Raw genomic sequence first — 13,196 nt, 5'->3', positions numbered from 1 at the left:
CCCAATATCCATCAGAGTGTTTGAGTGAGAAAACAATGAAACAATGTCCTACAAGAATAGGTGGGACGTTGCCACCTATTATGAATGTCAGAGAGGTTTGGGAAGGAGGGGTGAAGTATTCAAACACATTCTCTATTGTCTTTTGAGCTCCCTAAAGTGTCTCACCTGCATCTCGACCTGCTCCTTCTGCTCCTCCGCCTGGTTCAAGAGGAAGCCTTCCACCAGGGCCACCGCCTGGGAGCTGGTCTCTGCTCCACACTCCCGCACCCAGCTCTCCATCTCTGGGGGCAGAAGAGCCAGGAACTGCTCCAGAACAACTAAGTCCAGCATCTGGGCTTTGGTGTGCTTTTCTGATCTCAGCCATCGCCTGCAAAAGTCATGGAGTCGGCTGCAAAGTCCTCGGGGACCCTCAGCCTCCCGATATTGGATGAAGCTCCAGGGCTGAACTTCTGAAGGGAGGATGGTTTCCTTCTCCAGGATCTTCTGCCCAGTCCTTGTCCAGAGCTTCCCAGGCTGAGCAGCTGAAGGGCCTTTTCCGGCTCCCTCCTTTCCCAAAGGTTGTGTCTCCATCCTTTCTCTCTCCTGCAGAGCAACTCCAAATGGCTCCAAGGACTCTTCTGGGTCTCCAGATGCCTTTTCCTTCACAGGAGCATTTCTGGCGCCTCAGGACTCTGATCCCTCCAAGTTATTTATTTTTTCCCAGCAAGAGAAAAGTTTGCCTTGCAAAGATTTCAAATGGCTTCAAGTTTCTGTATCTGAGATGGGAAGAAAAATAATTAGAAAGAATTAAAAAGTGGAATTCAGCCACTGAACAACCTTCACCCAACCTGCCTGGAGCCCCGAGCGGCTCATCCCAGCGCAGGGCCGGGAAGGAGGCAGCTGGAGAGGCCGCCCCGCTTCTCTCCCCCTCCTGAGACAGGACGGGGCCCTCGGGGAGCCTGGTGCGAATCCTGCCTCCTCCTCGCCCGGCTTCTCTCCTCTCCTGCTGGGCCTCCGCAAGGCCGACCCTCCCCTCCCCCCACTCGGGCTCTTCGCATGGAGAGGGCGGCTGGGGAGCATGGGACCCGGGGTTGAAGCCGGAGGAGGGCCGGGCACGGTTCTCTTCTTCCTCCGCCTCCCTTTGCCCGGGAAGAGCCCCCAACTCACCCGGAGAACGTCTGGATCTCCCCCCGCCAGACTCTCCCGCAGCCTCTCCGTCTCTTGCGGAGCCCCAGGGGTTAAGGAGAGCGAGTGCGGCGTCCTAAAGCGGCAAGCTTTTGTGACGTCACTTCCTTCCTAGTCTCCTCTGGAAAGGCAGTTGTGACGTTTACCCTCCAGTGGACCAATGGGGAAGCGCATGACGTTACCGTCTCGTAGGAGAGGACGCCCCCTGGTGGATTAGGGGCAAAGTTCCAGGATTGTAGAAAGGGCGGGAAAGAGGAGCGCGTCTGAGGGGAAGGGAGAGGGCGGGAATGATGGGCTTGGGAGTAGGGGAAAAGGCCTCTCTCCATGGCTCTCTGGCAGACAAAAGACTTCGACGTTTCCAGAGGCTGCGCTTTCTCGATCTTCTTCTCTTTCCTGTCCAGGAACCGTTTGTGGAGATGGAGAAAAATAACTTTGGAGTATTTGAACTCACTTCCCTCAAGAAGAACCGCCCTAAAAGCTGGGCAGAGATTAGAGAAGGCCTCAAAACGGCCCAAATCCTGTCAGAAACAGCCGGTCAGTCAGAAGAGAAGGACCAGGAGGCTCTCTGGGAAACACAGCTTGTGTCTTGCGGTTGTTGAGAACTTTGGTCTTAAGTGAAGGAAGATGGAACACAAGCAGGGAAGCCACAATCTGGAAAAATGGAGATTTCTGTCAATTTTTATTTTTTAATTCAATACATACAACTGCCTTTCTCAAATCGTGACGCTCAGCCTCACAACGGAGCACCCTGGGCGATCCGTTTCCTGTGCCTGCTGAATGACGCTGAAGAAAAAGAACAGTCAGAGTGGGCAGAAGACGAGGACCAGGAACCTCTCTTGGAACTTGTGTGTCTTGTGATTGTTGCAAATTGCAGCATGAAGTTAAGAAAGCTAAACCATTTGTCTGAAGTTGTGTAGAGTTTTGCACCTCCGGCCCACTCCCTGCAAGCCAGGTGCCAGCTGTTCTAAGAAAGTTGTTTGTTTTTATGGACTAAGTTTCCTACTACCTACTTGGGCTTGGGTCACAACAGGAAGCATCGAAAAAGGAAAATTGAGCATAGAGGCTACAGTATTCCTTAAAAAAAATAAGGATATTCAGATAGTCCTAGACTTACAACAGTTCATTCAGTGACCATTCGAAGTTATAACAGAATTGAAAATCTCGGCTTATGACTGTTGTTCACACTTGCAACCGTTGCAGTATCTTCATGGTCACGTGATCAAAATTCAGTCGCTTGGCAGCTGACTCGTATTTAAGACAGTCGCAGTGCCCCAGGTCACGTGATCCCCTTTTGCAACCTTCTCGCAAGCAAAATCAATGGGGAAACCAGATTCACTTAACAACCGTGTTACTAATAACCTCTGTGATTCACTTAAAAACCCTGGCAAGAAAAGTCATAAAATGGGGCAAAACTCACTTAACAAATGTTTCACATAACAACAGAGATGTTGAGCTCAATTGCGGTCCCAAGTCCAGGACTACATCTACATAGTTGGGCGTGTAGCAATTTTTGTTCATGGGGTTTTTATATTTCTTTCAATTCTATTTCCCTTTACAGAACAGAACAGAACAGAATGTCAGGGTTTCAAGTAACACTCCCAGTGAAAGAAAACTCTTGAGGCTTGGATTTCCTCAAAGTCACATTTTATTATTTATTTTATTTATTTATTTAATCAAATTTTTATACCCCCCTTCTCCCCAAGGACTCAGGGCGGTTTACAGCCAAATAAAAACAAAACAAACATAATAAATACAGAATAAAATACTATTTTAAAAACTTATTCAATTTGGCCCAAGTTAAAATCTTTAAAAGAATAAAACCCACTAAAATTAAAACCAGATAAAAACTAAAAACCCTATGCCAGTCCTGCACGGATGAATAAATATGTCTTCAGCTCGCGGCGAAAGGTTCGAAGGTCCGGAAGTTGGCGAAGTCCTGGGGGAAGTTCATTCCAGAGGGTGGGAGCCCCACAGAGAAGGCCCTACTCTTGTTTCGCGGACGGCACCCTGAGGAGTCCCTCTCTGTGGGAGCACACGGGTCGGTGAGAGGCAATCGGTAGCAGTAGGCGGTCCCGTAAGTAACCCGGTCCTAAGCCATGGAGCGCTTTAAAGGTAGTAACCAGCACCTTGACGTGCACCCAGAAGACCACAGGTAGCCAGTGCAGCCTGCGCAGGAGTGGTGTCACATGGGAGCCACAAGTGGCTCCCTCTATCACCCGCGCAGCTGCATTCTGAACCAACTGGAGCTTCCGGGTGCTCTTCAAGGGGAGCCCCATGTAAAGAGCATTGCAGTAATCCAAGCGAGAGGTAACAAGAGCATGAGTGACCGTGCATAGGGCATCCCGGTCAAGGAAGGGGCGCAACTGGCGAATCAGGGAAACCTGATAAAAAGCTCTCCTGGATACGGTTGTCAGATGGTCTTCGAAAGACAACCGCCCATCCAGGAGAACGCCCAAGTTGCGCACCCTTTCCATCGGGGCCAATGACTCGCCCCCAACAGTCAGCCGCAACTGCAGCTGACTGTACTGGGGTGCCGGCATCCACAGCCACTCCGTCTTGGAGGGATTGAGCTTGAGCCTGTTTCTCCCCATCCAGACCCATACGGCTTCCAGACACCGGGACAGTATCTCGATAGCTTCGTTGGGGTGGCCTGGGGTGGAAAAGTACAGCTGCGTATCATCAGCGTACAGTTGGTACCTCATCCCAAAACCACTGATGATCTCACACAACGGCTTCATATAGATGTTGAACAGGAGAGGCGAGAGAATCAACCCCTGCAGCACCCCACAAGTGAGGCGCCTTGGGGTCGATCTCTGCCCCCCTGCCAACACCCTCTGCGACCAGTCAGAGAGATAGGAGAACCACCAATAAACGGTGCCTCCCACTCCCAAACTCTCCAGCCGGTGCAGCAGGATACCATGGTCGATGGTATCAAAAGCCGCTGAGAGGTCTAATAGGACCAGGGCAGAGGAATAACTCCTATCCCTGGCCCTCCAGAGATCATCCACCAATGCGACCAAAGCCGTCTCCGCACTGTATCCGGGCCGAAAGCCAGACTGGAACAGGTCTAGATAGTTTCATCCAGGTATTGGGGTAATTGACGTGCCACCACACTCTCTACAACCAATGTCATATTGGCACATCTGGGGAAACCTGAATCTGAAAGCTTTCAGGGTTTCCCCACCCAAAGGAAGTTCAAGTCCCTGCCCAACACCCACAAGACCATCACATGGTCCAATTACAGCATAGTCCCAACTGGACAGGTATCCTAGTTCTAGCCACCCAGGTGCAGGGCAAGATGGCCTTGACTTTCTTTGAAAGGAATGTTGTTATGACTATGTATCACCCATGCTCCATACAATCCCCCCTCCGTTTCCCATAAAAGGAAATGTAGCAGGCCTGAAGGCATGACAGAAACGGCGTCCAGGTCTAAAAGGCCACCCCCCATCCCCCAGACAGAAAAGCATTTCAGAAAAGCTAATTTTCAGGTTTTCTGAGCTCACCAGAAGTACGGAAACAGGCTGTTTCCTGCCTCCAAAGGGCCTGGGTGGGAGGGGGGGAAAGCCCATTTTTCTCTCTCACCTGGCTCCAGGGCCTCTCTAGCAGTCTGGGGAGTGCGAACCCCCCCTCCCAAGAGGTCTTCCGGAGGCCAAAAACAGCCCATTTGACAACTTCCGGTCCCACCAGAAGTTGTCAAATAGGCCATTTCTGGCATTCAGAGGACCTCTTGGGGAGAGGAAGCCCTTTTTGCCCTCCCCAGACTCCTAGAGAGGACCTGGAGGCTGGGGACAGCAAAAAACAGGCTTTCCGGTCCCACCGGAAGTTGTCAAATGGGCTGTTTTCAGCCTCCCAGGGAGGCCCTGGAGCCAGGTGAGAAAGAAAAACGGGCCTAATGGGCCATCACATGCCAGAAACCGAGGGGGATTGTGCCGGATGCATAGAATTATGACTGTGGGCATGCATGTGTGTGTCCCCCCCCCGCCCAGCATGCAATGGCAAAAAGGTTAGTCATCAGTGGTCTAGACCAGGGGTACCCAACATTTTGGATCTCAGGGACCATCAAGTTCATAATTTTAAATCCAATGGACCACTAATATGAATCCAAAGCACTGCTTGCTGAAGAGCCTGGACTCCCAGTGATGGGATGGGGTACTTCAGGCTGTCAGCCTGCCCCAGATCAGTGTTTGAGAAAATAAAAACCCAACTTCATCATGTTGAAGAATTTGGTAATCTTTATCATACAAGTCTGGATGCGGTGAAAGCAAAGCTGGAACTGGAAGTAAATCAAAACCCCAGAGTCATATTCTCTCCTGAACCCTCCCCCTACTAGAGGTCATACAATAATAATGCCTTCTTTCTCCTCAGCCACGTGTAGTTTCACTTCCGATATTCTCCCTCTGTCAATCTTCCGAATGGAATGTGGAATCAGCAGCTGCCGTTACATTCACGCGCCAACACAATTCAAACCTCTGGTTTTGAAAATGGCATTTCCTCTCTCCCCCACATACAATGTCAGCCGATGCTGGGAACAGTGAAAACCTCCCCCCCTTTTCCATAAAGCATGTAAGACAATCAGTAGAGCAAACTTTTAACAAGGTAATAAAATAGTCAGATAATCGAGTAGGAGAAATACACTAAATTAAAGCGGAGGCTGACATTCGGCCCTCCTTGGAAAGAAGGACGTTAGTCCTGGAAAAGAAAAAGAAAAGTTAGGGTTTATCAGGATATTTGTTATAAAATAGTGCTATATCTTCTTTATTAACCCATTCAGCTTGTGATAGAGAGAAGTGTTTCCATGCTACCAAATATTGGATTTTATTTCTATGTTTTCTAGAGTCTAGAATTTCTTTAATTTCAAAATGTTCTTCTCCGTTGATGAGGATAGGTACAGGGGGCTTAGTAGGATTTGGTCTAAAGGGGGATATGTGCTCAGGTTTGAGCAAATTAACGTGGAAAACCGGGTGAATTCTTTTGAGAGATTTAGGTAGTTCCAGTTGGACCGTTACCGGATTTATGATTTTCACAATGGGGAATGGGCCCACATATTTTGGTCCAAGTTTTTTTGATTTTTGAGTTGTTTGTAAATACTTAGTAGATAAGAAAACTTTATCTCCTACTTGGAACTTTTTCTCAGGAGCTCTCTTTTTATCTGCTTGTTTTTTGTGTGAGTGATGAGCATCATCAATTGCTTTTCGTGTAATCTTCCATGTACTTTGCAATTGTTCTATCCATTCAGCCAAGGACGGAATCAATGGTGTTTGTTCAGGGAGTTCGGGAATGGGGACAAATTCTTGACCAGAGGCAATTTTAAATGGGGTGAATCCAGTGCTGCTATGAACAGAATTATTGTAAGCTACTTCCGCAAATGGTAATAAGTCTGCCCAATTATCTTGTTGATAGTTAATGTAACATCGTAAGTATTGTTCCAGTACTGAGTTCGAGCATTCACAGCCGCCATTAGTTTGAGGATGATGGGAGGAGCTCAAACCTTGGGTGGAGCCTATCAACCGCAAAAATTCTCTCCAAAACTTAGAAGTGAATTGCACTCCTCTGTCTGAGATTATTCGTTTAGGAACCCCATGGAGTCTGTAGATGTGTTGGACAAACAGTTTTGCCAATGTTTTTGAAGAAGGAATTTTGGAACATGGGATAAAGTGCACTTGTTTAGAGAACAGGTCAGTAACCACCCAGATTACTGTATTTCCTCCACTTTCAGGTAATTCTACTATGAAATCCATGGATATTTCTTTCCATGGGGCTTCTGGCCGGGCTACTGTTTGCGGCAACCCAGGAGGCTTCCCTGGTGGTCGTTTAGATGATGCACAAACAGGACAGCTTGCTATATAGGATTCAATGTCTTTTTTAAGACCTGGCCACCAAAACTGTCTTTTCAGGAGGTGTAAGGTTTTGACGAATCCAAAATGGCCAGCCATTTTAGCATCATGACAACGTAAAAGTATGACCTCTCTTAGAGATGCAGGCATGTACAACTTTGCTCCTACCCAAGCTAGTCCATCGCGAAGAGTGCACTTGTGAGAATGGGCTAAGAACCAGTCATCCTTGTTTAAGGCTTCCTTGAGGGAATTGGTGAGGTCGTCTGGTAACATCGGATCGGTATGAGCTTGGGTACGAGTAATCGCCGGGGCTGCTAGCTGTTGCACTGGGAGTATAGGTCGTGCTACTTCCTTGCGAGTACTGTTGTACTGAGGTAAACGGGAAAGGGCGTCCGCAAGGAAGTTCTTTCCCCCAGGGATGTAGCGCAAGACAAAATTAAAGCGGTTAAAGTATTGGGTCCATCGAGCTTGTTTTGGTGATAGCTTCCTGGGAGTTTTCAGGGCTTCTAAGTTTTTATGATCAGTCCATACTTCAAAAGGGTGTTTGGCCCCCTCTAAGAATTGTCTCCATGTTTGGAGAGCCCAGTGCACTGCAAAAGCCTCCTTTTCCCAGATGGCCCATCTCTGTTCTGTTTCAGTGAGTTTACGTGTAAGCACATGGTTGTAGCTCACCTTTAGCATTGGTTTGGAGTAAAACTGCTCCGACTGCTACGTCGCTAGCATCAGCTTGAACCACGAATGAGGATTCCATGTCAGGGTGCTTGAGAACAGGCTCGGCGGCGAACAATCGCTTCAACTTCTCAAAAGCGGCCTGACACTCCATTGACCACTTCAGTGGTAAGGATGGTTTGGGTTTAGTATTTCCTCTTGTTTTGAGGAGATTGGTGATTGGCAGGGCAATGTCAGCAAAAGAGGGAATGAATTGACGATAAAAATTAGCAAATCTCAGAAAGCTCTGTAATTGTTTGCGGGTGCGAGGAGGTGCCCACTCTAGTACTGCTCGGACTTTGGCAGGGTCCATCTCCAAGCCGTCAGAGGAAATAAGGTATCCCAGATAGTCGATTTTTGATTGGTGGAATTCACATTTTGACAATTTTGCATAAAGTTCAGCGGCCAGCAATTTTTTAAGTACTGCTCTTACTAGCTCCACATGCTCCTCCATGGTTTCAGTGTAGATAAGTATGTCATTAAGATAAACAAGAACCCCTTTGAACAAGTGTTCATGGAGAACCTCATTTATTAGTTGCATGAAAACTGCTGGGGCCCCTTGCAACCCAAATGGTAAGACTCGGAATTGAAAGCAACCAAGGGGACAATTGAACGCCGTTTTCCATTCATCCCCTTCCTTTATGCGTACTCTGTAATACGCTTCTCGTAAGTCCAGTTTAGTAAAGAACTTTCCGTTGGCCAAGTGGGCGAGCATGTCTTTCATAAGAGGCATGGGGTATACATTTTCTACGCACACACAGTTCAGATTTCTATAGTCAACTAATAAGCGAAAGGTGCCATCTTTCTTTTCCCGGAACATGACTGGGGCTGCAACTTGAGGCCTAGCCGGTTGAATGAATCCTCGTTCTAAATTTTTATCTATGAAGTTCCGTAATTCCCCTAATTCTTTTTGGGTCATGGGGTAAGATTTCGGTTTCGGGAGTTTCACTCCTGGTAGAATGTCTATTGCACAGTCTGTGGGCCTATGGGGAGGCAGTACGTCAGAGGCCTTTTCACTAAAAACCTCTCGTAGGTCCCAGTACTCTTTAGGAATTTTTTCCTCCCCCTCTAGGCGCTCAACCATCGCCCCTAGTTTCTCAGGGCAATCAGGATCAGGGGTTTTTAAAATTATGTTCTTCTTCTGTAGTGCCTTTGTGTGGAGTCGCACCACCCCTGTTCTCCAGTTTATTTTAGGGTTCCATTTTCGGAGCCACGAGAGACCCAGCACAAGAGGTTGGTCCATCCCTGGAGCAACTATGAAATTTATGACTTCTTTATGGTCATCTATGGTCATCTCTATGGGCTCTGTCACAAAGTGGGCTGGGCCTCCCCCCGCTATCGATCCATCTAGTTGGCAGAAGGCTATGGGCCTGCTTAATGTTTTTAGTCTTAGTTCCATTCTCTCCACCACCTCGGGGCTTAAGATACATCGGGTACATCCAGAGTCTAAGAGGGCTAGCATTTCCCCTTGCATTCCTGAGGATGGGATATGCAGTTGTACAGGAACGGTAAGGGGCCCCCCTTTCCAACTCACCAAGAGGTCCTCATCCAATTCCGAAGATGGCTCGGTGTCATCTGACCCGGTCGGAGTCCCAAGTTCCTTCTCGATGGGAGGAGCGTACTTTGCGTCATCTGTTCCCCTCTTTGCGATCTCTCACGATTTTGGTTCCGCCTGCGCCGTTGGTTTTTTGCCACTAGGGGTCGCCTTTGGCGGCAGCTTTGCCCGACAATCAGCGGCTTGGTGGCCTTCTTTTCCACATCTGAAACAGCCTGTGGGTTTCTTCTTTCCACTCTCCACTGCAACAGAATCCTTGGTTGGTTCTCTGGAATTGAGGTTGGGTTTGCCTCCAGCTACGATCGCTTCGCAGGCGGTCCTTGGCTAGGTCTATCTCCATTTCTGCTGCCAGGGTGTACCAGCCATGCAGGGTAGTTGGGGATGCTCGGGCTCTACATAATTTATATAATTCTCCGTTTAGGCCGTCTTTGTATAAGTCCAAAAGAGCCACTTCCGACCACCCTCTCATGAGAGGTACCAGATCGCTGAACTCTTGGTTGTAGTCGGTCACTGGTCTCCTCCCTTGTCTGATGGACCTCATGCGAATCTTGGCCTTTTGTTCTGCCAAGGGGTCCTCAAATCTCATTCTCAGGGCGGCCATAAAATGATGGTAGTTTCTTAGGAGAGGGGAATCCTCTTGGTATAAAGTCACGTACCAGGAAGCCGCCCTACCACTCAAGACTTGAGTCACGCTTCTTACTCTAGAGGCTTCTGACAGATAATCTTCCCCCCATTCTTGCATGTGGCTATCCACCACAGCCTGGAATAAGCCTAATTCTTTGGGGTCCCCATCAAACTTTCTGGGAATTGGTGGAATTTTAGGTTTTTTTCTTCTGCGAGGCAACATTTGTGCAGTGGGGACCCCCTGACCCGTGGCCATATCTGCAGCTCCTGGAGAATGCAGCTCAGGCTCTCGGTATTCCTGAAGCTCTCTGGTGTATGCTGCATCACCGGTGGCCATTGAAATTTCTGTTTCCACCTCTTCCCTCTCCCCCCAGGGCGTTTGGGTGGGGTTTTCATACCTTTCACGATATCTCTGTCGCTCTTTCGCCTCACGATACAGTCTCACAGCTTCTGCAATCTGTAACTGATCTTTGATTTGCTGCTCTTGTTGCCAAGCAGGGAGTTTTCTTTGTTGTTTACGTCTAGTAACTCCCGATTGTGGTTCCCCTGGGTCTGGAAAGCTTTTAAAATCCAGTTTGGCTTTCTCCTGTTTTTCCTCTATTTGTAATTTCTCCAGCCACTCTGCAGAAATTCCTGAGTATTTGGGAGGGCCTGATGTGGCTGCCAAAGCTGCTTCTGACTCCTCCAGCTCATCTTCTGAGATTGGCTTTATTCCCAGAAAGATTTTTTTATCACCTTGTCTGCGATGGTCCTGGGATGAGATGTCTGCCAGCTGTTCCTCATCAGGTTCGTATTCATGCTCCGACATCGTTATGGGAAAAAAAATTTCAGTCCCCTCGGTTGTGATCCGGGATGACTGATTTTGCGTGAGTTCCAGCTTAATGTCAGCCTGCCCCAGATCAGTGTTTGAGAAAATAAAAACCCAACTTCATCATGTTGAAGAATTTGGTAATCTTTATCATACAAGTCTGGATGCGGTGAAAGCAAAGCTGGAACTGGAAGTAAATCAAAACCCCAGAGTCATATTCTCTCCTGAACCCTCCCCCTACTAGAGGTCATACAATAATAGTCCAATGCCTTCTTTCTCCTCAGCCACGTGTAGTTTCACTTCCGATATTCTCCCTCTGTCAATCTTCCGAATGGAATGTGGAATCAGCAGCTGCCGTTACATTCACGCGCCAACACAATTCAAACCTCTGGTTTTGAAAATGGCATTTCCCCTCTCCCCCACATACAATGTCAGCCGACACTGGGAACAGTGAAAACCTCCCCCCCTTCTCCATAAAGCATGTAAGACAATCAGTAGAGCAAACTTTTAACAAGGTAATAAAATAGTCAGATAATTGAGTAGGAGAAATACACTAAATTAAAGCGGAGGCTGACACAGGCACTGTCCATTCTCTCTCTTTCTCTTTCTCCCCACCACCCCTCTCTCTCCCCATTTTCCCTCTCTCTCCCATTCTTTGTATCTCATTCTCTCTCATTCTGATTCTGTCTCTCTCTCATTCTCTTTCTCATTCTCTTTCATTCTGTCTTTTTCTCTATTTCATTTTGTGCGGCATCAGCATTCCACCTTGGTATATTTGCACCAGCCAGTGGAGCAAAGCGGCCCTTGTCTCCTGCCGCTTGGGACTCAGAGCTGTAAATGGCATCTGATCAGGGGAACAGCCAGATTTTGCTCCCCATTGTGGATGCCAGACCGGTACCCTGCAAGGTCTCATCTCTCCAAGTGGCCAAAGTTTCCCACGCTGTTTCACCAAGCTTGCAGGGGGCCGATCTGGCATCCACAATAGAGAGCAAAATCTGGCTGCTCCCCAGACCAGTCGCCATTTACAGCTCCAAGTCTCAAGCGGCAGGAGGCGAGGGCTGCTTTGCGCCACCAGCTGGGCAAATATACAGAGGCGGAATGCTGATGCTGCGCAAGTGCAAGTAGTGCTTCGCTCCCACAGCTTCCAGCCATGGCAATCGCTGCTTTGGCCCACTTGCGCCACAGTTCCTCCACAGGGTGCACCGGCAAAAATACGAAGATTTCTCCACAGACCACCAAAATTTTCTCGCGGACCACCGGTTGGTGACTGCTGGTCTAGACCATTTCAGGATCTACTGATCTTCCTATAGGATCTATTTCAGTCAAGTGACTATCCAGTCTCTTCTTAAAAACATCCAGGATGAAGCAACCACAATGTCTGAAGGAAAGCTGTTCCACTGGTTAAATGTCTTTACTGTAAGGAAGATCCTTGTTAATTCAAAATTGCTTCTCTCGATTATTTTGAATGCATTGTTTCTTGTCCTACCCTCTGGCGTTTTGGAAAATAAACTGACCCCCTCCTCTTTGTGGCAGCCTCTCAAGGACTGGATGGGGAGGAACAGGCTCCAACTCAGCCCTACCAAGACAGAGTGGCTGTGGGTTCCGGCGTCCCGGTACAGTCAGCTTACGTCTTCACTGACTGTGGGGGTGAAGTTCTGACCCCCAGGGGAAGGGTGCGCAACTTGGGCGTTCTCCTGGATGTTCTCCTGGACGATCGGCTGTCTTTAGAAGAACATTTGACGGCCGCCGCCAGGGGAACATTCTATCAGGTTCGGTTGATGCGCCAGTTGCGCCCCTTTCTTGACCGGGACTCCTTACGCACGGTCACTCACGCCCTCGTTACCTCTCGCCTGGACTATTGCAATGCTCTCTACATGGGGCTCCCCTTGAAGAGCACCGGGAGGCTCCAGCTAATCCAGAATGCGGCTGCGCGGGTAATTGTGGGAGCATCACGTTGTGCAGTGCGCAGCCTGCACTGGCTGCCGGTAGCCTTCTGGGTGCAATTTCAAGGTGCTAGTGCTCACCTTAAAGCGCTCCATGGCTTAGGACCGGGCTATTTACGAGACCACCTTCTGCCACCGATAGCCTCCCAACGACCTGTGTGCTCCCACAGAGCGGGCCTGCTCCGCTTCTTCTTCTTCTTCTTCTTCTTCTTCTTCTTCTCTTCTTCTTCTTCTTCTTCTTCGAAGGACTCAGGGCGTGTACAGGCAGAATAAAACCAACAAAAACAATATACAATATACAAAATTAAAATCAGTTAAAACTTATTAAATGAGCCTGAAAATTTAAGAAATTTACCATAAAACCAATAACCCCATTAAAATTGCTAAAATTTAAGTTTAAAATTTCATTCAAGCCAGCCAGCGAATAAAAAGATATGTTTTCAGTTCGCGACGGAATGTCCGAAGGTCAGATATCTGGCGTAAGCCGGGGAGTTCGTTCCAGAGTGTGGGGCCCCCACAGAGAAGGCCCGTCCTGGGGCCACCAGCCGACATTGTTTGGC

The 13,196-nt window shown here is 48.4% G+C and overlaps 1 pseudogene; it reads right to left on the bottom strand.

The window, feature by feature from the left end:
- The window catches only part of LOC131192684 (zinc finger protein 708-like), a 31,557-nt pseudogene that overhangs the window by 16,046 nt on the left and 2,315 nt on the right, over nt 1-13,196 (bottom strand).

The sequence above is a fragment of the Ahaetulla prasina genome, chromosome 2 (assembly GCF_028640845.1).
Source record: "Ahaetulla prasina isolate Xishuangbanna chromosome 2, ASM2864084v1, whole genome shotgun sequence".
Lineage (NCBI taxonomy): Eukaryota > Metazoa > Chordata > Lepidosauria > Squamata > Colubridae > Ahaetulla > Ahaetulla prasina.
Note: the sequence above shows the minus strand (reverse complement) of the source record. Positions and strands in the feature narration are given on the sequence as shown.